The 23125-nt window shown below is 40.8% G+C and overlaps 1 protein-coding gene and 1 long non-coding RNA gene across 3 annotated transcripts in view; one reads left to right on the top strand and one right to left on the bottom strand.

The window, feature by feature from the left end:
* The window catches only part of COL4A3 (collagen type IV alpha 3 chain), a 133595-nt gene that overhangs the window by 19892 nt on the left and 90578 nt on the right, over window positions 1-23125 (top strand). The gene's annotated exons all lie outside the window — the stretch shown is intronic.
* LOC109264966 (uncharacterized) lies at window positions 7979-15395 on the bottom strand. Its single transcript, XR_002078961.2, has 3 exons — window positions 15021-15395; window positions 9700-9875; window positions 7979-8368 (listed from the first exon to the last, which is right to left on the bottom strand). It is a non-coding gene; the product is annotated as an uncharacterized LOC109264966 (long non-coding RNA).

Raw genomic sequence — 23125 nt, 5'->3', positions numbered from 1 at the left:
CTCTGTGGCGTTTATTTTAAAGGGCAGGTTTCCTGGCAAAATCCTCATGCTGTGGCCTGGGAATCTGCACTCGTCACATCTCAGATGATTCCTGGTTTTATTAGGGAGCAAGCAGGTTCCCCTATTTGTAGATTTTAATATAATTGGTATACCATGCGGGGAGTGTAGACCATCCATTTTTGAGAGGTATTCTATGAGATAAAATATCCTCGCTTCAAGACACAAATAAAGAATCATAAAGCTTCCCTTCCTAATTGTCATACCTCAACTTTGAGAATCATATTAATATTTGCCTTACAGATTCACTTTGCCACACACTCATGTTAATTATTCGGTTATGTTTTGGACAATGTGAAATATACGTGCATCTATGTAACAAGTTGTGTAATAATTAGACTTAATTGTGTGAAGGTTGAATAAAAATACAATTAATTTAATTGGAAATAAAAGCTAGTGTTTGGTCATCAGTATAATTCACTATAAAAAACATGCATCTTAGAAAAGGCCCTAGGCAAGCATTTTTTCAAAAATCAAACTGTAGATAACTTACATCTTCAAAGAAATTTTGAACCCATCAAGAAATAAGCACTTAAGAATCAGCCCTATATTTAGTACTTACCGTAAACACACTTGGCAGGAAAATTAAATAATAGTACATCAGTACTATCAATGCAGAGCCAAAATGTAGACAGAATGAAGAAAATTAATTTTTTGTGGTTGTCAATAGGACAGACAATTCCACCTGGAACAGCTAGTTAGAAACTACTTGGAACAGCTGCCCTCACTGAAGGTCTTCTCACTTTTTAGATAGACACTTTCCAGATATTTGCAGTACACGTGGTGAAACTGCAGGTGCCTGACCGTGCATTTCTCCCATCCTGTAATCATGGCGGCGCATTGTCTTTAAAAGTTCGGTACACCATCCTCAGGATAACAGAGTGATTCCCCATCTTCTTCATGCGGCGGGGATCCCAACAACTGTTCAGATATCGAGCCACCAAGATGCCAAATGGGTTCTTCCGCCAACTCGGAGGAGGGATGGGAGTGAGGACGGAGAATGATGGAGGTCACACTGCTCTAACTGGATGAGACTGGTGAATCTGGCAGTGCTTTCACAAAACTGGCCTTCGAATGGTGTGGCCATGCCAAGGGGGAAGTAAGGCAGTGGAGAGTTGCGGCACAAGCCGCATGAGTCTGCGTGCCGTTTTGGATATACACATCTGGATGAGGCTTTTTTTTTTTTTTAATGTTTATTTATTATTGAGAGACAGAGAGAGATGGAGAGTGAGCAGGGGAGGGGCAGAGGAAGAGGGAGACACAGAATCTGAAGCAGGTTCCAGGCTCTTAGCTGTCAGCACAGAGCCCGACACAGGGCTCGAATGCACAAACTGCGAGATCATGACCTCAGCCGAAGTCGGACACTTAACCAACTGAGCCACCCAGGCGCCCCTGGGTGAGGCTTTTTTTGATGGGGAACAGAGATTCTCCTGCTATCTCAAGAAACAGGGGTGTGTTTTTTTTGTAGATATACATTCTAACCAATAAGACAAATGGGAATCTAAAGTGTGAGGCAGGTCTCGTGGATGACAGAAGTTACTTTAAGAATATGCAGGTTTAAGGGCACCTGGGTGGCTCAGTCAGTTACGCGGCCGACTTCGGCTCAGGTCATGATCTCGCAGTTCGTGGGTTCGAGCCCCGCGTCGGGCTCTGTGCTGACAGCTCAGAGCCTGGAGCCAGTTTCAGATTCTCTGTCTCCCTCTCTTTGACCCTCCCCTGTTCATGCTCTGTCTCTCCCTGTCTCAAAAATAAATAAAACGTTAAAAAAAAAAATTTAAGAATATGCAGGTTTAGTGACCGTGTTACCTCATGGTCCCATCCACAGCAGGAATTACAGAATCTCAGTAGAAGTTTCTGTTGCTGTCATTCCTGCCCCAGCTAACCAACCACATCATCCTCTACCTTGCATGTGTCCTATCTTGTGGTTTCTGCTCATTCACATCATCTGCCAGGGCGGCTCCCTTCTGCCTTCTCTCTGTTGGTCTGGGCTTCTCTCACTCCCAAGCACCTAATTCCCCATTGCAAAGAGAACCTGATTTGTCCAGCTAATCATTCCATCTTTGCCTGGATATAGCTTTTGGGTTAGGGCATATCATAAACTCCTTAACCATGACCCTGTACAATGGAGTCCTACCCACCCCTGGACCACTCTGGTCCAATCAGCTGTGCCCAAGGACTCAGTCCATAATAAACTCTCAAACAACAAATCCCTACCATTTTGCTTTTATGGAGTCTTAATGAGAACAATGTCCCCAAATTACATCTTTTTTAAAACTAAAATAAATATTTAATAATGCCAGATACTATCTGATTGTTCTGCTCTAATAGAAAAGTATTTTAAGCCCAAATCTAACATTTCTTTATAAGAATCCTGGCTTCTTTCTCACTAGGTTGTTAAGGGACCTTGTTATTTTTTTTAAATCACTTTCAAAAAAAAAATCACTTTCAGTACTAACATTGGAATTTTTTGAGTACCTGGAGTTAAAAAGTGATAACTATTTGGACATTGTACCCTTTCTCTAGGAGATTTTCAGTCCGATTCTGTTTATAAGCAGATATTTAACACTGAAAAAAGGATCCCAAACAGCCTTTTCAAAGCTCAGTGATCCATTGTGAGACATTGGCTTAACACAAAATACTTTTACATAACCCAAGCCACCAAGAGGGATATCCGGTCAGCTATTTTTAAAGCCTTCTCCCCCACATCATCTCACGTAACAGAGTTACAGCAGTTTGCTTAGAAAATTGGCACAGGTTCTGTGATTCATGAAATGAAAACCCAAACGAAATGTTTTTAACTTCTTTAAAACTGGAACCATTTTCACTTAATGTGTTACAATACCAAAATAATAATACTAACTTTCAGGATCACATACCCATGTATGGATGCACAATATAGTTTTTTGCGTTGGTATGTGTATTTATAGTATTGCGTATTGGGTTTATCAGATGAATAATTTTCTAATTAACTCACTCAACAAGCGCTTACAGAGCTTTTATGGTGTGCCAAGGGCTGTGCTACAGGTGGGGCCTGAAGGAGAGGGAAGTAGACCTGACCTCACGGAGCTTCCAGTCTAGTAATAGCTGGGCAACTGCAATGTCATACACTAGGCCTGTGATGTGGTGGGAGAGAATGCTTGCCAAAAAGGGAAACGGAGAAGCATGGAGAAGGCTTCCCAAAGAAAGTGATATCCACACTGAGACCTGAAAGATGAGGAAAGTTCAACCAGGAAGGATGGGAGGGAAGAATCTTCCAGTAGAGGGAACAGTCCATGCTGGACTGGGGCTTCTTATTTGAGGGCCAGAGAGAGAGGGCCAACGTGCCTAGATGTGGAGAGATGGGAGGAAGGAGAAGGGAGGTTGGAGAGGTGGGTAGGACCCCATTGTACAGGGTCATGGTTAAGGAGTTGGAGCTTGATGCTAAGATGGGAAACACAAGAAGGTCTTGAACAGGACAGAGAGATGATCAGATTTATCCTTTGGAAACAGCAAGAATGGGCAATAGATTGGAGGCAGGGAGAAACTGAGGCATGGCGGTGATCCAGGTGCAAGACAGAGGTGGTCTGAAAGAGGATAAGAGTCAAGAGGGTGGAAAGAAGCAAGTAGACTTGTGCGGTTGTTTAGGTCTAATCAATATAACTTGATGACTGTAGATGGATGGCTGTGCATCTACCCAAACTTAGCATCAAAGTACTGCCCTCAACTAAAGACATTCATTTTATAAGCATTCCTTTTATCAAGTAAGAATTAAATAACACACAGTTCCAATTAGCAGCCTTGTGATTGTAAGTAACCTAAAACTCTATTCCCAATGGCCCAGACAGAGGCTCCTGGCTGGCTCAGTCAGAGAGCATGTGACCCTTGATCTTGGAGTGGTGAGTTTGAACCCCACATTGGATATAGAGATTACTAAGCACAGACACACACACACACACACACACACACACACACACACACACACGAACGGTCTATGTTTTAAAAGAGGGTGTAAACAATAAAAAGAATATTTTTTGTTCTCATGACTTAAAAATCCAGTGGTCAGGAGGGTTTCAGGTGAGGCTAGATCCACTGTTTCACTGATATCATCAAAGACCTGGTTTCTTTTGCCTTTGCTGTTCTTGTGTCTGGTTCATCCTAAGGTTGCCTTCCTTCATGGACTCAACGGTATACTTCCACGTTTGTGTCGTGACAACCACGAGGAAAAACCACCTCCTCCGGTTATTCCCTCCCAAAACAACGAGTTTCGTTTCTCAAAAATACTTAGGAAAATATTTTTGAGTCCCACTGTGAAGCAATCACAGTGGCCAGAGAAACGATGTGCTCTAACCAAGAAGAAGAAGAATGTCAAATGGAGGGGGAAGGAAAGCAAATATCTACTACATTCAGCTAATTTCTCTTAGCATCTTAACTGAAGTTCACCGTTGAAAATGAGTTGAAATGTTCACCAAACAAGGGTATTTTTGAAATAATTTTTCATCTTTCAGTGCAAGGCGTGCATGTCCCCGCAGAGCTGGAGGCGTACTCAAAAGAGCAGTGTTCCCCCCTCACTGCTGCTCTGGCCGGCCTGCTGCGACTCTCTTACTTTCTCTGCTGGTTCGACAGATACACCTTGAATCTCATCTTTTGCAAATCCTGATGCTCTTTTAAAACTTGGACATAGGGGCGCCTGGGTGGCTCAGTCGGTTAAGCATCCGACTTCGGCTCAGGTCATGATCTCGCGGTCCGTGAGTTCGAGCCCCGCGTCAGGCTCTGTGCTGACAGCTCAGAGCCTGGAGCCTGTTTCGGATTCTGTGTCTCCCTCTCTCTGACCCTCCCCCATTCATGCTCTGTCTCTCTCTGTCTCAAAAATAAATAAACGTTAAAAAAAAATTAAAAAAAAAAAAAAAAACTTGGACATAAAATGATGCTCATCTTAGAAGTCTGTATCCATTCCTGAATAACTAAAATTGAAATACTGTTGGAGTCTCAATCAAACACACAAGTATTTACATGTATTTTATGTATCATCTAGAAACATACATAATTTTATTATTTCAGATCCAAATATGTAACGGATGAGGGACTTTCTGTAATCTCTGTAATAAGGCTAAGGTATACAGTGATTAGTTAAAAAGAAAATGTGCAGTGATTTTCAATGATGCAAGTGATGTGTGCTTAATGAAAGAAAATGTGCAAAATTCTGAAAATTTGAACGGAAAATGTCAGTCATAGTTTCGGTACTTAATGACAAGATCATTAATGTTTTTCGTATTTTCCACTAGCGTGTTTATTATGTGTAGGATATTTAAAAATATAGATGTAAAGATACTGGGTATACAATTCTACAGTCTTTTTTTCTTATAAAAATAGACTCTGTAAATAATATTTATGTGGTCTTGGAAACATTTTTTAACATTCAGTCTTTCTTGGCTACTTCTGTCTTAGTGGACCCTAAGGATAGTACAAATCTTTTATTTCTGTAAATAATAGTGCTGTAATCATATTTGTATATGGCACTCTGCTTCAGATTGGATTCTATTCTCCGTATAAATTCGAGAAATGGAATTGCTATGTCAAAGGATGTAAACGTGTAAGATTCTTGATACATACAAAAGACTCATTTTTTGAATTTGAATGTCATGGGGGAAAAAAAGTGAGGAAGCAGGAGATACAATCAGCTTTATGAAAGTGTTTTGAAAAATAGTCCACAGGCATGCCTGGGTGGCTCAGTTGGTTAAGTGTTTGACTTCGGCTCAGGTCATGATCTCGCGGTTTGTGAGTTCGAGCCCCGCATTGGGCTCTGTGCAGACAGCTTGGAGCCTGGAACCTGCTTCAGATTCTGTGTCTCCCTCTCTGCTCCTCCCCTGCTCACTCTCTGTCTCTCTCAAAAATAAATAAACATTAAAAAAAAATTTTTTTTTAAAGAAAGAAAAACAGTCCACAAAATCACTCTGCCTCAGCAGTATAAAAAGTGTTGAATGGCTCCATCCAAGAAGCATTTACGGAGCGCCCGTGGTGGCCAGGCCCCATATCAAGGATTCAAAGCAAAATGTGCCAATGGGCCACAATAGATTACAGTGACTCAGCAAAACAGAGTTATCATATTTCAAAGTCAGCCTAATAACTCATCTTGGAGACAGATGGGGCTAAAACTTTACACCGTTGGCTTCAACTTCAAGAAATTTCAGTATAATTCTAATAGAAACCCACTGTGAAATCTCACATAACTTTTAATGGAAACCACTATCTTATTTTAGTCATTGCAAAAGGCTAAAAATAAAGATTTTTTTTCCGTAATTCATTTGTGAAACACTAATAACAGTAAGAACTTAAAATAATGCTAATGTTCTCACAAAGCACAGAGATGCTGGAATGAGTTCGATGATTTCTTCAAGGGCAGCGCCCTTATCCAAAACAGGCTAATGAGAGTCGTGGAGCTTGAGTTTCTCTAACGGTGACTGCATAATTTCTTCAATTTCTGAAGCACACCCTTTAGAAGAAAGTAGTTTGCTCTAAATTCCAGTACTCAATTTTTCTCTGGTTATAGGATAGAAAGCGAGACATGCTTTTAGAACAGAGTATAAGTACCATTCAGATGCAAAATGTATCTGAAAAAGAGACGGTTCATTAATTCCATTATTCCAGGCGCTGACCACCTAGTTCATCTCGAACAGCTTCTCCAAGCCTGGCTAAAGGATTGGAAAGCAGGCTAGGTTGGCGTTCGGCTGTTATCTCCCCCTCCTATCATTTTGTGGAATTTCTTCATGTGCGTATAACGTTGTGAAATGTTGAAGTGGTGTGCCATATGCTGCCACATTCAACTTGGTCGTTTCGTTTTCCCCACAACCTCACAGGGGAGTGATGAAGTCAGAAGACCAGGACGAACATCCATCCCAGGCTCGAGTTTTCTGATCTCCTCAGCTTTTTGTGGGGATGAACTGATGTAGCAGATACGAGTGTGTCCCTCTTGTCCTGGGGTTGACGTTGGGACTCTGAAGTCCTCAAAAGTAGCGGCACCTGAGACTGCGTGACGGCCCTCTTCTGTGACCCAAACCCTCAGTCTTTGAAAGCGTCCCTTTTTCTGGGACTTTCTCTGTATGTGTGGTGGAGGAAGGGATGGGGAGAAGTGGATACAGATGGGTCCTCTGTGTGGGCGAGAGTGAAGAGTGCGTAAAAGATCTTTGATAAATCAAATTGGCCAAAATAAGAGTTTAGAGCAACGTTTCTCAAACTTCCTGTCGTGAAGGGACAGTTTGGCTTTGTGGTTTACTTTCCATTTTGTCTTGGACCATTAGTGTTGTAAAATGTGATGAAAATGAGTTGTAAGAAAGTAGAATAAGAAAGATATAAAATATAAGCCCAAGTCTCTTGTTTTAGATTCAGCCAGCATTGTTAGCTCTGTCAAATCGCTCTCCCCTTTCCAAATCCTTATGGTCAAGCTCTATATTTATTTAATCATGGACAGGTTAAGAAACGAAGACCCATGCTTTGAATGGCACTGGGGCCTGAATAGCGCAATTGACAATTAACCTGATATGTCAGACAATCTCCTGAATATAAAAATCCTTCTTTTCCAGTGCCCCTAAAATATTTATAAAAATTGGCCATAATTTATCACAAAGAAATGCTGATGGCATCCCACGAATTCCACAAATAAAGCAAGAATCAAAACCTGCTCACCATGCAATGAAATTACAAACAAATAGAAACAAACGTGAACAAAAAAAAAGCCTACCTATGCATTTTGAATCTTCCTCCTAAATAACTCTTAGCTTAAAGAAGTCAAGATCACAATGGCATGATAGTTAAATAAATATTGTGAATGAGAAGATGAGGAGTAAAATCCTGTGGGATGTATTCAAACGTCCTCTGGAACGTTCCTTCCTCTGGAGGAAAATGCATAGCTATGGTGTCAGTGTCCCAACAATACACACGTGGCACGTTCACGATCAGATGATTTGAGCAGAGTTTATTTATGGATACGCTGTTTACAAAGGTGAGGTCCAGGGAAACCATTAGAATAGCAGAGAAGCCTGACTAGTTCCACCTCTCCTTCCTTTCCTGGGAGCCCGGAATACAGTGGTACTGAGTTGGCCATCCAACTGGGGGGTGCAGAGAACACAGACAGAGGGGCCCAGGAGTTCAAGGCCCTGAGGCAGGGAGGGAGTCAGGATGATGAAGACTCTGACCCCTCTCCCCCTCCCTCCATCTCTGTCTGGAAGTCTGACATCTCAGAAGTCCCTTGAAATGGAGCCCCAGTTGAGGACGTCACAGTGAGCCTCCCAGGACAGGAAACAGGCCTGGAGAGAGGTCCAGGGGTTACCTGCCAGTGCTGTAAATCACATTCTTAACAAAATAACGAAGACAAATATAGTAAGCAATCTACTCAGAAGGTTTCTTTAAAAATTCACATATAGAAAATGAAATAAGAAGGGGAAAAATCAAGTGAGTGTCAGTGAAAATAGAAAACTATAAAATACAATAGCTAGGTCTTTGGCAAATAGTTGGAAGTAAGACAACACAGGCTCAGCTAATTAAAAAGAAAGAAAGAAAGATCGCTGAGACACAAAATGAAAATGTGGAAATAATGACATGTACCCGTGTAAGTAAAAATAGTTTGAATGCTCTATGCTAATAAATTTGAAACATAGATAAATTGCAATGATTTTAAATTAGAATATATATTATCAAAGCTAAGAGAACTATTAAGAGAATAAGAAAAAGAATTAATAGAATAAGCCAATAATCTTGGGAGAAATAATAAAGTTCTCTAATAATTGCCCCTTAAGGAAGCTCTTATCCCAGAGTTGTCACCAGTGAAGTTTTCTCCATTTCAGGGAAGTTTAATATTTAATAACCCGCAACTTAACTCCTGGTACATAAACTAAAATAATAGGTGTCCTAATTTTTTTGTTTCCCTGTTTGTTATTTTACAAGTCACTATAAACCACCTCCAGACTGGAGCGAGATATTGCAGAAAAACTGCCATCTTGTAAGTGTCCTGATGAAAAAGACCTGAATAAAACATTGGCAGAATAAAATGAAGGAATAAAATAAAAACACAGGATAGTATATTTTAAAAAAATAATAAAACACCATAAAGTCATAGCTCTAGAGAGATCCATGCTGTTTAATACTTTTATTTATAAATTGAATCAAAAAGGTAAAAAAAAAGAAAACATAACCTTTTCCCCAGAGATGCTAGAAAGCATTTGAAAATCTTCTAGTCATTTCTCACAACACAAACACACACACACACACACACACACACACACACACACACACACACACAACTTGGAAGAGTAGATATAAGTGGATAATTACAATAGCTAATACTTGCTGAGCCCGCCTACTGTGTGCCAGGCATGGTGGTAAACATTCCATATGTGGTAATTAGAATCCCCCTGTACTCCCATGAGGTGGGTTACAATTATTCTATGTTACTGATGAGGAAATGGCAGAGGGAGGTGAAGTGAAGCAAGTCGTAAGAGTGGTGAGTAGTAGAGCTGGCATGTTAGCCTGGCGGTCTGACTCTAGAACTCTGGGCGTGACCACTCCATGCCTCTTCCATGCCCTTTGTAAATATGGAAGTCATTTTTATGCCCAGGCAAAGAGCAGTCAAACTGCCAAATGTCTTGGAAATCGCCCCTGTTTCACTCTTACCTGTGTATTAGTGAGGCTCAGCTTGTTGGCTTGTCTTTCTAAGGATTGTTGCATTTTTCCCTTGGTCAGAATAGATTTGATTCAGTTCTTAGCCATCTATGTGGGTCATCTTCTGTAAGCGATAGCGGGGACGGCCATCTTCGTTTGCTAACCTCTCATGGCATTGAAACCCAAGCCTGGAACTGAGATGGGTATTTCCGGAATCAAGGTTTAATGAAGCAAACTTGGATTTGTGAATGGCCATCAGAGTCTGATTAGAAGTAGGTTCTTAACCTCAAACGTTGATTTTTTAAAAAATTATCACAATGCTTGTTTAAAAATTTAACTGTAATCTATCACTGGACCTAGAGGGTATTATGCTCAGTGAAGTAAGTCAAACAGAAGAAGACAAATTCCGTATGATTTCACTTACGTGTGGAATCTAAAACACAAAACACATGGAAATAGACATAAATACAAAGAATTGGTGATTGCCAGTCGGGGGGGGGGGGGTGGCGGGGAGGTCGCAAGATGGGTGAAATAGGCGAAAGGGATTTAGAGGTAAAATTTTCCAGTTTAGAGGGGCACCTGCGTGGCTCAGTCTGTTAAGCATCCAGTTTTGGCTCAGGTCATGATCTCTCGGTTCATGAGTTTGAGCCTTGTGTCAGGCTGTGTGCTGACAATATTCTCTGCCTGTCCCTTTTCTCTCTCTCTCTCTCTCTCTCTCTCTCTCTCTCGTTCCCTCTCTGCCCCTCCCTCCCTCACGCCGTCTCTGTCTCTCTCAAAGTAAATAAATACACTTAAAAGCAGTTTTCCAGTTAGAAAATAAATAACTCATGGGAATGAAAACTACAGCATCAGGAACACAGTCGATAATATTGTAATAGCCTTGTAAGGTGATGATGGTAACTACACTTACCATGGTGGGCATTTCGTCCCTTATGTAAATGTCGAATCACTATGTTGTACACCTGAAACTAATATTATATGTCAACTATACTTCAATTAAAAAATTGTTTAAATAAATAAAAAGTAGTCTATGAAAACAGAAAAATATTTATATAATGTATCACTTAGGAAGAACACGTACTGTGATGTCAATTAAGTACTAAACTATTTCAGATGAGCTGAGTAAAAGTGAATATTATTATAAATATATTATTTGTTATGACTTTCAATGAAGCACATGAGATATATAAATCAGTTGTTGAGACAAATCATTCGTTCATTCTTTAAAAAATGTATTTATTTAACAAAAACTCCAGGCCATGTGCCAGTGCTGGGGATATGAGCAGGGATGAACTCAAGGAATTCCCATCCCAGTGGTAGAGTAGAAAAGTTTCCAAACTACTTGTAAAACTGCTCTGGCGAGGTAAGCATCAAAAGTTAGGAGGGAGGAGTTCTGGCAACCTGGTGGAAGGTCAGGGTTCTTACTGGGAGGTGGGGGGAGAGAGAGAAAAGGTGGGGAGCAGGAGGGGGAGAAATATTCCATATTTATGAAAGCCCCCCCCTCGGTTTTTTCCATTTTAGAAGCATTTCAATTTTATATTGAAGGCAGTATAAGGTGTTTAACAGGGAATCAACCCATCTACATTCTAGAGACAGTATAAAGGGTGGCTGGGGAGGGGGTGCCTGGGTGGCTCAGTCGGTAGAGCATCCAGTTCGGCTCAGGTCATGATCTCATGGTTCACGAGATTGAGCCCCGAGTCGGGCTCTGTGCTGTCAGCTCAGAGCCTGGAGCCTGCCTCAGATTTTGTCTCCCTCTCTCCCTGCTTCTCCCCTGCTTGCACTCTGTCTCTCTTTCTCCCTCAAAAAAAAACGAATAAATGTTAAAAAAAAAATTTTTTTTTTTTAAAGGAGGCTGGAAAGAAAATTGACTGAAAATCATCAGAATTGGGGTGGTCCTACTGAATCCAAGGAATCAAAGCGAGGGCCTGAGACATTAGACCCCACCCTGTCCTATCATACCATCATTGCACACAGCCTGGCCCACAGCGGGGCTGTGACCTTGGACCAATGACTTCCCTCTCTGAAAATGTAAGCATATTCACTGAAGACCCAAATTAGCACTCACCACACTTGACAATAAGATGAGTAAACCGAGGGACTGTTTTAATATTTTCCTTATATATAGAAGTGTTTCTGTTTATTGGTTTGTTTCACAGTGGAGACTACCAGTCGTTTTTACTCTTAGCTAAGGAACATGAGTGAAGGAGTAACAAATTCAGGCCGGGCACGGAGAAGCACAGTACCAGTAAGTGAAGACCCTTCAGCATGGCAATAGGGCATCTCAAAATAAGCATCTTGAGATGGTTATCACAAGAAAAAGTCCATGTTCCTCTGGAGGGTTTACCTTGGTCACTGCAAACTCAGGAGTTTTGTAGCAGAGTCAGTTGCTAATTTCTTTGTCCTCTCCCCGCTGCCCCCTTTTGTGTCGTTTCGATCACTGACACAACTTGGAAAACTTTGGCCTGTGGATTTAACTATAACCAGATAATCAGTGCCCTGTTGTAGTTCATTTTGGTTCAGCCTGTAACCACGACTGGATCAAAACAGATCTAAGGGGTTTATCTCTAATCTGAAACATTCCAAAGAGATTGATTTGAAACTTCCCTAAAGTCTCTGAAAGTACTCAGCTGGAGAAATGGCTCAGGGTCAGGCTTAATCCCCTGCTTCAGTGTTCCTGAATTGTTGCCCACAACCCAGGACAACAATCCACAAACCAGGGCATCAGAATCACCTGGGGGAACTTAAATATGCAAATCCCTGGGCCCAGCCCAGACTCCCTGAATCAGAACCAGGACTGGTTGTCAGGGAGCAGAAGTTCAGAAGGGCTTGCACTTCAGCCGTGTTCCCTGGGTAATTCTTCTGCACATAAAAAATGTTAAAAAGAAAACGAAGGATGAAAGATGGGTCATGCCTTCAATGATTCGTAGGATAGAAAAATTGAAGCAAGGGCTTATCTTTACATATTGTATGTAAATTAATGAATTACATTGCATGTTTATGCATAGCCTTGAAGGCACCCCATTCGGTAGGCAGAGCAGAGCTTGACCTCGTCCTAGAAGTAGGTGCTTGTACAGGTGGCCTCGACCAGTCTAAGGAAGCTGAGGCTCAGGAGACAAGCCTTTTCCAGGTGCGCACGGCTAAATGCTGGGAGAGACCCCAACTGTGGGCTAAATCCTGTCACCCTACCATCTAAAGGTATTTCTTGGTGTGCTTGGGTGGCTCGGTGGCTCGGTCGGTTGACCGACCCAAAAGAATATTGAGTTCAAGCATCACGAAGTCCTTCCCGGGTGCCAGCAGCCGCCCCAGGCACCTTGCTTTTCTCCATCGTCTCAAATAACCCTGGGTCCACATGGGGTTTCCACTGTTGCTCGTTCTCTCATCGATTGTCTTTTCTCTTCTGTTCTGCATCCTTGGTTCCTTTGAGGCTGGCCCGCGTGGCATTTTTTTCACGGTTCCAAACACAGCTATGGCACACCGCAGGTGCTCAAAGAACGCGTGTAGATTTAATCGTTGCCCGTTATGTTTCCACTGCACACGGGTGCTAGGACTTATAAAACTGCTCAGACTCACAAAACCGTTTGTAGCAGGCCCTTTGGCAGTGTAGGGGAGGAAAATCTTTTCCTCTACTCTTTTAGGTTCGATGCCAGAGGCTTGTGAATTAAACTGACAGAAGATAGGCTAACAGAAGAATAGCATACAGCTTTTATTTGACGTCAATATTTTTACAGGCACAGGGACCTCACAGAAAAGAAGTGAAAAACCCAAAGAAGTGGTGAGACTTGGGGCTTACATAGTATTTTAACAGAAGGCAACAAATTATAGAGAAGTGACTGCCAGAGAAAAGGAGGTTTGGGCTTCTAAGAGTGGTAAATAGGTGGCAGAAGCTAATGGTAGATAAGACTTCTTTATTAAGGTTTATTTACGCAGATTCATCCTCTGTACTGTCTCTGTCTCTGGTGCAAAGGGTTGTTCTAGACTCCCCGATATGGGAGAGGGGAGAACACTCTCACAGGGGTGCGCGTGCCTCGCTCTGAGGCCAACTGGGGGAGGGTAGAGTGCACATCCTGTATCCTGTATCCCTTTGGTTCTCAGTTGCCTTCACCTGCAACTAAGCATCATACCAAAGTGGCATATTTTGAGGTGGCATATTCTGTTCCCCTTCAGGAACACAAATAGAGCTGAAATGTTTATGGTCTGGACTGTTAGTTCTAGAAACCTGGGCACACCCCAAAAGCAGGGTTCTCTAAGAACTAAGAGAACACCTTAGGTCTCTGTGCCTTGCGCTCGTTTGTCTCTTTAATCAACTTCGTGATGTTAATTCCCAATGCTGGTTCTGACTTCAGTTTTCCACCGCAAAGGTAAAATCTCTGCTTGTTTTTTACTTGGTTTGGTTTTGCATTTTTTCCCAAAAATGTTATTATGGAAATTTTCAACCTTGCAGGAAATTGGAAAGGATTTTTCCTTTGAGTTTACTTAAACTTAGGTTAGAAATGGTATTTTTCACATTTAATTTTAATGAGTAAAACATGAGGTGTCTTGATTGTTTTTAAAAATAGTTTACTTGCCCACCCACCACCCCCTCTGCCCCCCATCCCCGAGTGACTCAGTTGGTCAAGCATCCAACTGTTGATTTCGGCTCAGGTCATGATCTCGTGGATTGTGAGATCGAGCCCAGTGTTGGGCTCAGTGCTGACAGCCAGAACCTGCTTGGGATTCTCTCTCCCTCTCTCTCTCTGCCCCTCCCCCACTCATGTACCTGTGCTCTATCGCTCTCTCAAAATAAACATTAAACAAAGAAGTAAGTAAATAAATAAATAAATACATAAATAAATAAATAAATAAATAAATAAATAAATAAATAATAGTTTTGTTTGAACAATTGAACAAATACATTTTTTTAAAGTTAGATCAAGTTGTTACCTCGATGAGTCTGTATTCTAGAGCCAATCAGCTCCCCAAAGAAAGAACAAAGAGAGTAAAAGTAAAGTCAAACAAATTTGACTTAGCATCCTTGTAAAGACCGAGGGAATATTTTCTGTGGAAAAAAAAATCCTCCTATTTATAAGTTCATGAATAGTTTTAAGACATGAAATGTTTCCACTGAGAAGCAATAAAAAATTTTCCTTGTTGGTAAAATGTTAACAGTAGTCTAATAGTTAAGCAAGATAGTTAAGTAGGATCAAAAAGCAAAATAGAAAATGAGAGAAAAGAAAGGAAGGGAGGAATAAAGGAAAGTAAAGGAGAAGGAAAGAAAAAGAGAAAGAGAAAGGAAGGAAGAAAGAAATCCCAACATATTTTGGCTTGGAAAGCAAATCGTCACATCCCAGACTTACATGGTATTTGAGGCTATCCTCTCTCAGTGGTTTCGGTTGAAGTCTGAAGGCACAAAATGAATGGAAGCAGAGTATTAGTTTCCAGTTGACCTTGATTTCAATAGACTGTGAAATCCAAGGTGTGGGGTCCTGTGTTTAAAGAAACAAATAGTTCATTCTAAAAACTGAGAAATACCTGATGTTACTACAGGCAACAGTGAGAAACACCAGTAAAATAGAAACAATTCTAAATGGAACAAGAGATTTAAAACCATCTATGAGACTCAAGCATTCCAGTTCTATAGATCTCTCCTAATGAAATTAATGACTCCTGTCCATTGGAAACAGACAACCAGATTCATTTTGTCCAAGGCACCCTCTAGTCCAAATGAAGCATTGGTCTAGTTTGCCATTATTTGTTTTGACAGATTCTTCAGAACCCATGGGATGATGTATTATTAACTAAAAGAAACTGCAGTATACTTTAAATACCAACCCTTAACCATTAACCTGAACACTGGTATTGAAAAAAAAAAAAAAAAAAAAAAGACTTCAAGATTTGCCAGTGCACTAAGCCCTATTTAGCAGTTTGATTTCAAGGTTGGTTAGCAGCATGAAAGTCCCCAGGTGCAGAATTCCTTTCCAGAATTATTGTATTACCATGTACTATTAAACAAAGGTTCTGGAACTTGATGTTTCGAATTCAGTGTAACATTGTAGGGTGTCAATATCAGAACATACACATTCTAGCGAGCCCGCATTATGTAGTTCACCTAGATTCAGACAACTGTGTAGTTTGTCTGTATTTTCTTTGTGGCTGTTCCCATGTTTTCGCATGTTTCATTGTCCTATCTGTCCAATGTTACAACGTTTGCTATATGTATTTTATGTTTTTTGTATATGGCTTTTTTGTTTGTTGGTGTTGGTTTTGGTTTTTTGTTTTGTTTGTTTGTTCTTGTTTGTTTGTTTGGCACCGGAAGCTTGCTGTCTGTATTGACTGATGATGTCGGTTTGTTGGTATTAAAAGAAAAAAAAAAAAAAAAAGAACCCAATATGACAGGAGCAAAGTCCGCTTTTATCTCCTAGTTCATTTTATTTTCAGAATAATCCTGCACACATATTTTCCATATATCAAGTACTTTCCCCTAGAATATAAGCTTCTTGAGTGTGTGTGGAATGTTCGCTGCTGGATCTCCAGCACTTAGACCAGTTCCACAGTAGGGACTAAACAAATATTCACTAACTCACATCCACTCTCAAATGGCACTGAGGATGCAGTACTGAAAAAATAAGATCCTCGGCAGTATGGAGCTTGCCTTTTTCCTGACGGCAGCAATTTACAGCACAAATATCATCGGGTGTCATCTTGATAGCATGCAGTAAATCTAGACTACCTGAATTCAAACGCACATTCTATTATTTACTAGCTCGGTGACCTTTGGAAAATTAATCTCTCGGAGCCTCAGTTTTCTTTTATCCGAAATGTGTTGTAAACATTAAATGAGTTTATAGAAATAGCACACTTAGAGCAATGCCCGTCCACGTGAATGTTCAGTAAATCTAAGGTGTTATTTTTAGATCCTACCTTCATTGCTCTCTTTTCTTCTCTCCCTTCTATTTCTCCATCTTTCCTCCTACCTCACTTTTTTTTTCTTCCTCCTTTATTCCCCCTGCCCCCTTCTCCTTCACTAGAATCCTGCTAGAGACTCTCACAAACATTACTGAATTCACTATATATAAGGGGCCCATGCAAATGATGGCTCAAGAATACAGAATTTTTTAGTTTCTAGAGGCAGGCTAACAGAATTCCTCATTTGTACTTTCCTTATGAATGCCTCTTTCTTAGCTTAATCCTGTTACCCAACAATTGCCCACCTGGACACAGGACCAAGAATCAGGGATTTTCCAGTTTCATCCCAGACTTGCCTCAACCACACATTATCTCTTACGTTATGTGTAGCTTCCCTGTTTAATCAGGGAAATGCTTAGGGGCGCCTGGGTGGCTCGGTCGGTTAAGCGTCCGACTTCAGCTCAGGTCATGATCTGACAGTCTGTGAGTTCAAGCCCCGTGTCGGGCTCTGTGTTGACGGCTCAGAGCCTGGAGGCTGCTTTGGATTCTGTGTCTCCCTCTCTCTCTGCCCCTCTCCTGCTCACGCTCTGTCTCAAAAATAAATAAAAACATCAAAAAAATTTTTCTTAATCAGGGAATGTTTAATGAAGGAACCTAAGATGTTCCCTCTCTGCGTCTGGATCCTCAGAACAAAAACATGTAGTGTCCAGTGTGTTTGTGAATATGTGTTCACACGTGAACACAAATCTTAAAAATCAAGACCGTTTTTAATCTTTCTGGTATACTTGGCTAGTCACGGGTTGCACACACAGGCACACAACGCATGAAGTGTGTCGTGTACAACAGCAGTGAGGAATATAGGATTCATATGTCCTTTTGGTTCACCTTTAAAATGCGTAAATGAAAATTATGGAAAGATTCAATTATATTCCAAATCGGAAACAAAAGTTTCTTCAGGCAGAAATGTAGATTCAGCTATTTTACGGATATTGTATAAAACTTCACGTGTATTTTGAAATATTTTTAAATTTTTTGGATGTTTATTTATTTTTGAAAGAGAGAGAGACAGAGCGTGAGCAGGGTTGGGGCAGAGAGAGGGAGACACAGAATCCAAAGCAGGCTCCAGTCTCCAAACTGTCAGCACAGAGCCCAACGCAGGGCTCCAACTCACAAACCATGAGATCATGACCTGACTCAAAGTCAGAAGCTTTCTGACTGAGCCACCTAGGCGCCCCTGTGTCTTAAAATTTAAAGGTTCGATGTATTTTCTTTTATTTCACAATTTTAAACAATCAAATCCATATATTAAAGCTAACGCTTCACAACAAAATTCTGTTGTTCTATATTAGCAATCTCTGCACCAGCACAAACATTTTGAGATTCCTTATAACAGAGAATTTATTTTCAGTGTCTCAGGTCCTACAATACTTTTATCATACTCTATAATTACAGAATTGATATTTTATATTGGAAATGATTTTGTTGTTGTAAATAATCCCAGAGATGTGCACATTTTTTGAGAATATTAACGGATACCTGAGATTGTCTTCAACTGAAATTAAAAATAACATGGGAGGGGCGCCTGGGTGGCTCGGTCGGTTGAGCGTCTGACTTCGGCTCAGGTCATGATCTCACGGTCCGTGAGTTCGAGCCCCGCATCGGGCTCTGTGCTGACCGCTCAGAGCCTGGAGCCTGTTTCAGATTCTGTGTCTCCCTCTCTCTCTGCCCCTCCCCTGTTCATGCTCTGTCTCTCTCTGTCTCAAAAATAAATAAACGTTAAAAAATTTTTTTAAAAAACAAATAACATGGGAGCGAGGTGCCTGGGTGGCTATGTTAGGCGTCTCACTTCGGCTCAGGTCATGATCTCACGGTTCATGGGTTTGGAGCCCCACATCGGGCTCTGTGCTGACAGCTCAGAGCCTGGAGCCTGCTTCAGATTCTGTGTCTCCCTCTCTCTCTCTGTCCCTCTCCCGCCCTGCCCTGCTTGTGCTCTCTCTCTCTCTCTCAAAAATAAACATTGAAATTTTTTTTAATTAAAAAAATAACTTGGGAGCAAGGATATTACTCTAAAAATATTTATCAATGATAGCACCATCGTCCATTTCATACAATCAAAACTCATGCTAGTTAGTATACAACTCAATACAAGAAATATATTTTGAAATCTCATTCCAAATGTTCTCTTGTGATTTTCATGAGCTTTCAATATTACTAGGACACATCTCGATTTTCAGGAAACTTTCATTTGATTAAGTAGCATAGGACAAGAACCTTTGTAATGAAATAAAACAGCAAGATGCCAAATGTCCTAAGAGAGGTGTCCTGGTGAGTCACCCCATCGTATGTGGATGGGTCGTTGCTCAGTCGAGGCCCTTGGGCAGAAGTTCTCTCCTTGGCTTCCAATGGAAATCATCGGGCAGCTTTAAAAAATATGACAACTGAGGACAGCCTTCAGAAATTCTGAATCAGTTGGTCTGGAGTGTAGTCTGGGACTTCACAGGTTTTTAAGAGCTCCCCAAGCAATTCTAGTGTGCAACCAATTAGATTTTTAGGTTTGAAGAATGAGTAGGGTTTTGATAGATTGGGATGGGGACCAGGCACAGGGCAAGAAGAATGAGAGAATTTGAGAGAGCAGAAAAAAAGGGAACTAGGAAGGCAGAAAAAGGGACTTGCTGTGGGAACAATAGGAATAGAAAGAATCGTCTGGTTCCTTCTGCTTACGTCATGAGTTTCACCTGGGAACTTGCCAGAAATGCACACTCTCAGGCCCCACCCCACCCTTACTAAACCAAAATCTGCGTTTTAACATAACCCCCCCACCCCCAGCCGTGATTTGTATGCACAAATCAAGGTCAAGCTAGATCACGGTGTGATAATATTCATGAGAACCACTGACAAGCACTGGCGGTCAATGTTACGGGTTCTCATCTCCACTAAGCTTCCTAACAACCCACGGGGAAGCGTTCTTTACCCAGTTTTGCAAATGAAGAAACGGAAAGCTCAGACAGTTTTGGTGCTTTGTTCAGCTAGAAAGTAGTGGAGCAGGGATTCAAACGCTAGACTCCTAACTCAGTGTAAAGAGTACAAAATACTCTCTGGTGTGTGCATGGCTTCAGTTGGAGGACGTTATCAGTGCCTTTGATACCCGCGTGATCTACCACAGCTGCGTTCCCTTCCCACAATCTCCTAGCCACCAAAGGTGGTTTGGAATTCCATGCTGCTTTTTAATTTTTCTTTACAGTTTAACCATATGTATATATGGTGAATATATATATGGTCATATAGTTATATATTTATTTGTTTAGGAATACGTATATGTTTATATATACTGCATATTCCATGGATATATTTCCATATCCTTGAAGCATGTGTGGAGACTTTCCATTTTTACTGTTACAAACAATACTGTGCTGAACTTGCTTGTACATCTGTCCCGGTGCACTTGTGTCAGAGCTTCTCTAGGGAATAGACTAGAAGGCTAGAATATACTAGAAGGCCCATATGTGTCTCCATTAGAAAATGCTACGTTCACGGTGGAACACAGTTTACAGTGTCTCCTGCAGGATATGAGAGTTTCAGTTTCTCTTCATCTTCAGTTGGTGCCATAGGACCTAATTTTTGCCATTCTGGAACCCACTTCTAATTTTTGCGAAAATGGTATGCATGAAGTCATAACCTGAGTTTGAGTTAAGCATGCAGTTTTTCTGATCACTAAAGGTGTTGAGCGTGTGTGTGTATATTTACGGTCTGTTTGTGTTCTCCCTTCTGTAAAATGACTGGTCGTATCTGTTGTCCATTGGTTTGCTTCGCTTATTGGTTCCTAAGAGACGAAATCTTTGTTGGTCATATGTGTTGCACATATCCTGTCACGGTTTATGACTTACCTCTTCATTCTCTTTATGTGATCTTCAGAAAAACAAAAGTTTTTCTGCTTTAATATGCATCAACTTTTTCATTGATGGCCTGTGCTTTTGCGTCATGTTTAAGACACCCTTCCCTCCCCTGAGGTCGTAAAGAAATACTCTTAAATTTTCTTCAAAAGGTTTAAAAATGTTATCTTTTCCATTTCAGTCCTTAGTCCATTTGGCATTGACCCTTTGTAAAGTATGAGTTGGAAAAACTTTGCGTTGTTTTCCACCAATTGACTGAGCACCATTTATTACACGTCTGTCCTTTGCCCAGGGATCGGCTTCACTGGCTCAGTCATATGTAAAGTTTCAATATATGGCAGGTCTATTTCTAGGTTCTCTGTGTTGTTCCATCTGTACACCAACACCATAGTGTCTTCATTACCAAAGCTTTGTAAAACAAGTCTTGAAATCTAGAACGGCATACACCCTCCCTGGTTCTTTTATTAAGATATGTTTGGGCTATTATGGGCCCACTGTGCTTCCAAATACATTTTGGAATGGTGTTTCCAACTTTTTGTGGTTCTCAGTCATCCCCAATGCATATGGCTCCCATCATTGTGCTAGAACATTCTCAGTTCTCACTGAAGGGTGTCAGATGTCAGGCCACAGCATGAGGGAACATCCATGATTTGTAAGGTCCTGGTGAAAGTAGTTGAGAGGTTTCAGAGACAAGACACAACATTGCCCTTATTGTCTGCTTGGAGACTAAAAGCCTTATAACCTATAAACATTTAAAGTAAAACCTAAGACCCTTGCCCTAGAGATGGTTCTTGACCCAATCAGAATAGGGACAGTCATTCATAAACCAATCTGTTCTGGTCAAACTTTGGGATTTGACCTTTAGAAAGTTGTATAAACACCGTAATGACTTCCTTTCATCCTGACCCAGATTGGCTTCTTCCAAAGCAAATCAAGGTCACAGTGCTATTCTCTGAAAGCTGTGCAAATTAAATTAGGTTTGTTAGGATTTCTGAAACAGCTACAGGGTAGCCTGAAACACAAACTAGGATTCAATGTCAAAGAGACCATATGTATAAGAGTATGGAGACCCAGAGAGGGTCCTCATCCGGCCTGAGGTCATACAGTCTGAAAAGTAACTCAAGTATTTTTGCTTTCTGTCCAGTTCCAAATCTTTCTCCTCTATATCAGGGGTTAGCACACTTTTTCTGGAGAGTCAGATAGTAAATATTTAGGCTTGTGGGCCAAGAGGCAATGTCCTTGGCATTCTGAGCAACTGTTCTCCTAGAAAGGCAAATGATAGTGTTTTCACATCTCAAGATGTAAAACCATTTTTAGCTTGGGGTCCAAACAAAAAGAGGCAGTGAACCAGATGTGCTTGGTAGGCTTTCTTTCCACCCCTGCTCTAATCCGTACCTAAGAGATGTAAATTCTTGTCTCTGCCCTTTCAGTGACAAGAAGCACGTGAAAACAAAGTCAAAGCCGCCATGTAACAAAGATTCTGACTGTTAGAAGCAGCCACAGGTGAAACTCTGTTCCTAGATAGAAACTTAATTCTGTACTGTATGTATTTGAGCATCCCTTCTCAAGATGGTTTAAGTCACTTGGAGTCTGGTTCATCCTATCTTCTACATATCGAGAAGGCTGTGTGCCTCCGGGACTCTTTGGTACCACACCACGAAATTAGGAATGGAAATTGATGTGAGAATTCTTGATAAGCTGGTAAAATACCATTCATGTGTATTATAATCCCGTAACTAGACACCCCGGGGAAACAAGATTATTAATATGTATCATACTTTCTTCGGTTTAAAGATTAAAAGGTTGTATTGAATTATTTTTAGAGCTTCTTCAAACCCAAGTATATTATAACTGGCATATAGACATGCCAGTAATATTTCTAGTGTTCTATTACAGAAGTCTTCCTTGAGGCGGATTTTGTTGTTTGTATTTTCTCTGGCTTAAACAAAGTTGTTTGTCTCTCACACGTTTTAAAGGAACTTGTGTTTTCACAACAGCTTAGCATCAGAACCTTTTCTCTGTTTCTTGCTGTAAATCCAGCTCCCTGTAGAATGTGTCCTAGGTTCTGTCTTTTTTCATTTTTTATTCCTTAAGCCAGAATCTATAAAAACACTTCACGATCCTATCTCTAGGCATACAACTGGCTTTCCATTCTTCAAATACCTGTTCCTTATTGTAGGCACTAGCTGTGTAAAGTGAAAACATTTCAGAGATGTGTGTGTGGAGAACTGGAGACTCACGGCCCAGTCCTTTGAAATATGGTTGCCGGGTATGTTCACTTTCTTCCCTTTTATTCATATTCTGAAGAGGCTTTTTGTAAACTCATAGGGCTCTGTAGTCTGGGCGTCTGCTTTAAGAACGTTCTTATCACATCATTACCTACAAAGGGCGGTATTTATCAACTCCGCAAAAATGAAAAGTGTACCTGAAAACATTTTTCAGACAGACTCATTCTTGAATGTCTCAAACTTATAATGGGTTTTTGTTTGTTTGTTTCTTTAATTGGCTTAGAATGTAGGATTGAAAGGAGAAAGTAACATAACTAAACCTAAAATAGACTTGTCTTAGCAAAGCATTTTTGTTTTTCATTTTTGTGGATAGGTCAATGGCCTTCCATTCCCTCATTATTATTATTTCCTTTTTTTAAAAAACATGAAAATGTTATT

This window comes from Panthera pardus, unplaced genomic scaffold, assembly GCF_024362965.1.
Source record: "Panthera pardus isolate Hobbes unplaced genomic scaffold, ASM2436296v1 HiC_scaffold_10, whole genome shotgun sequence".
In the NCBI taxonomy this organism is placed as follows: domain Eukaryota; kingdom Metazoa; phylum Chordata; class Mammalia; order Carnivora; family Felidae; genus Panthera; species Panthera pardus.
Note: the sequence above shows the minus strand (reverse complement) of the source record. Positions and strands in the feature narration are given on the sequence as shown.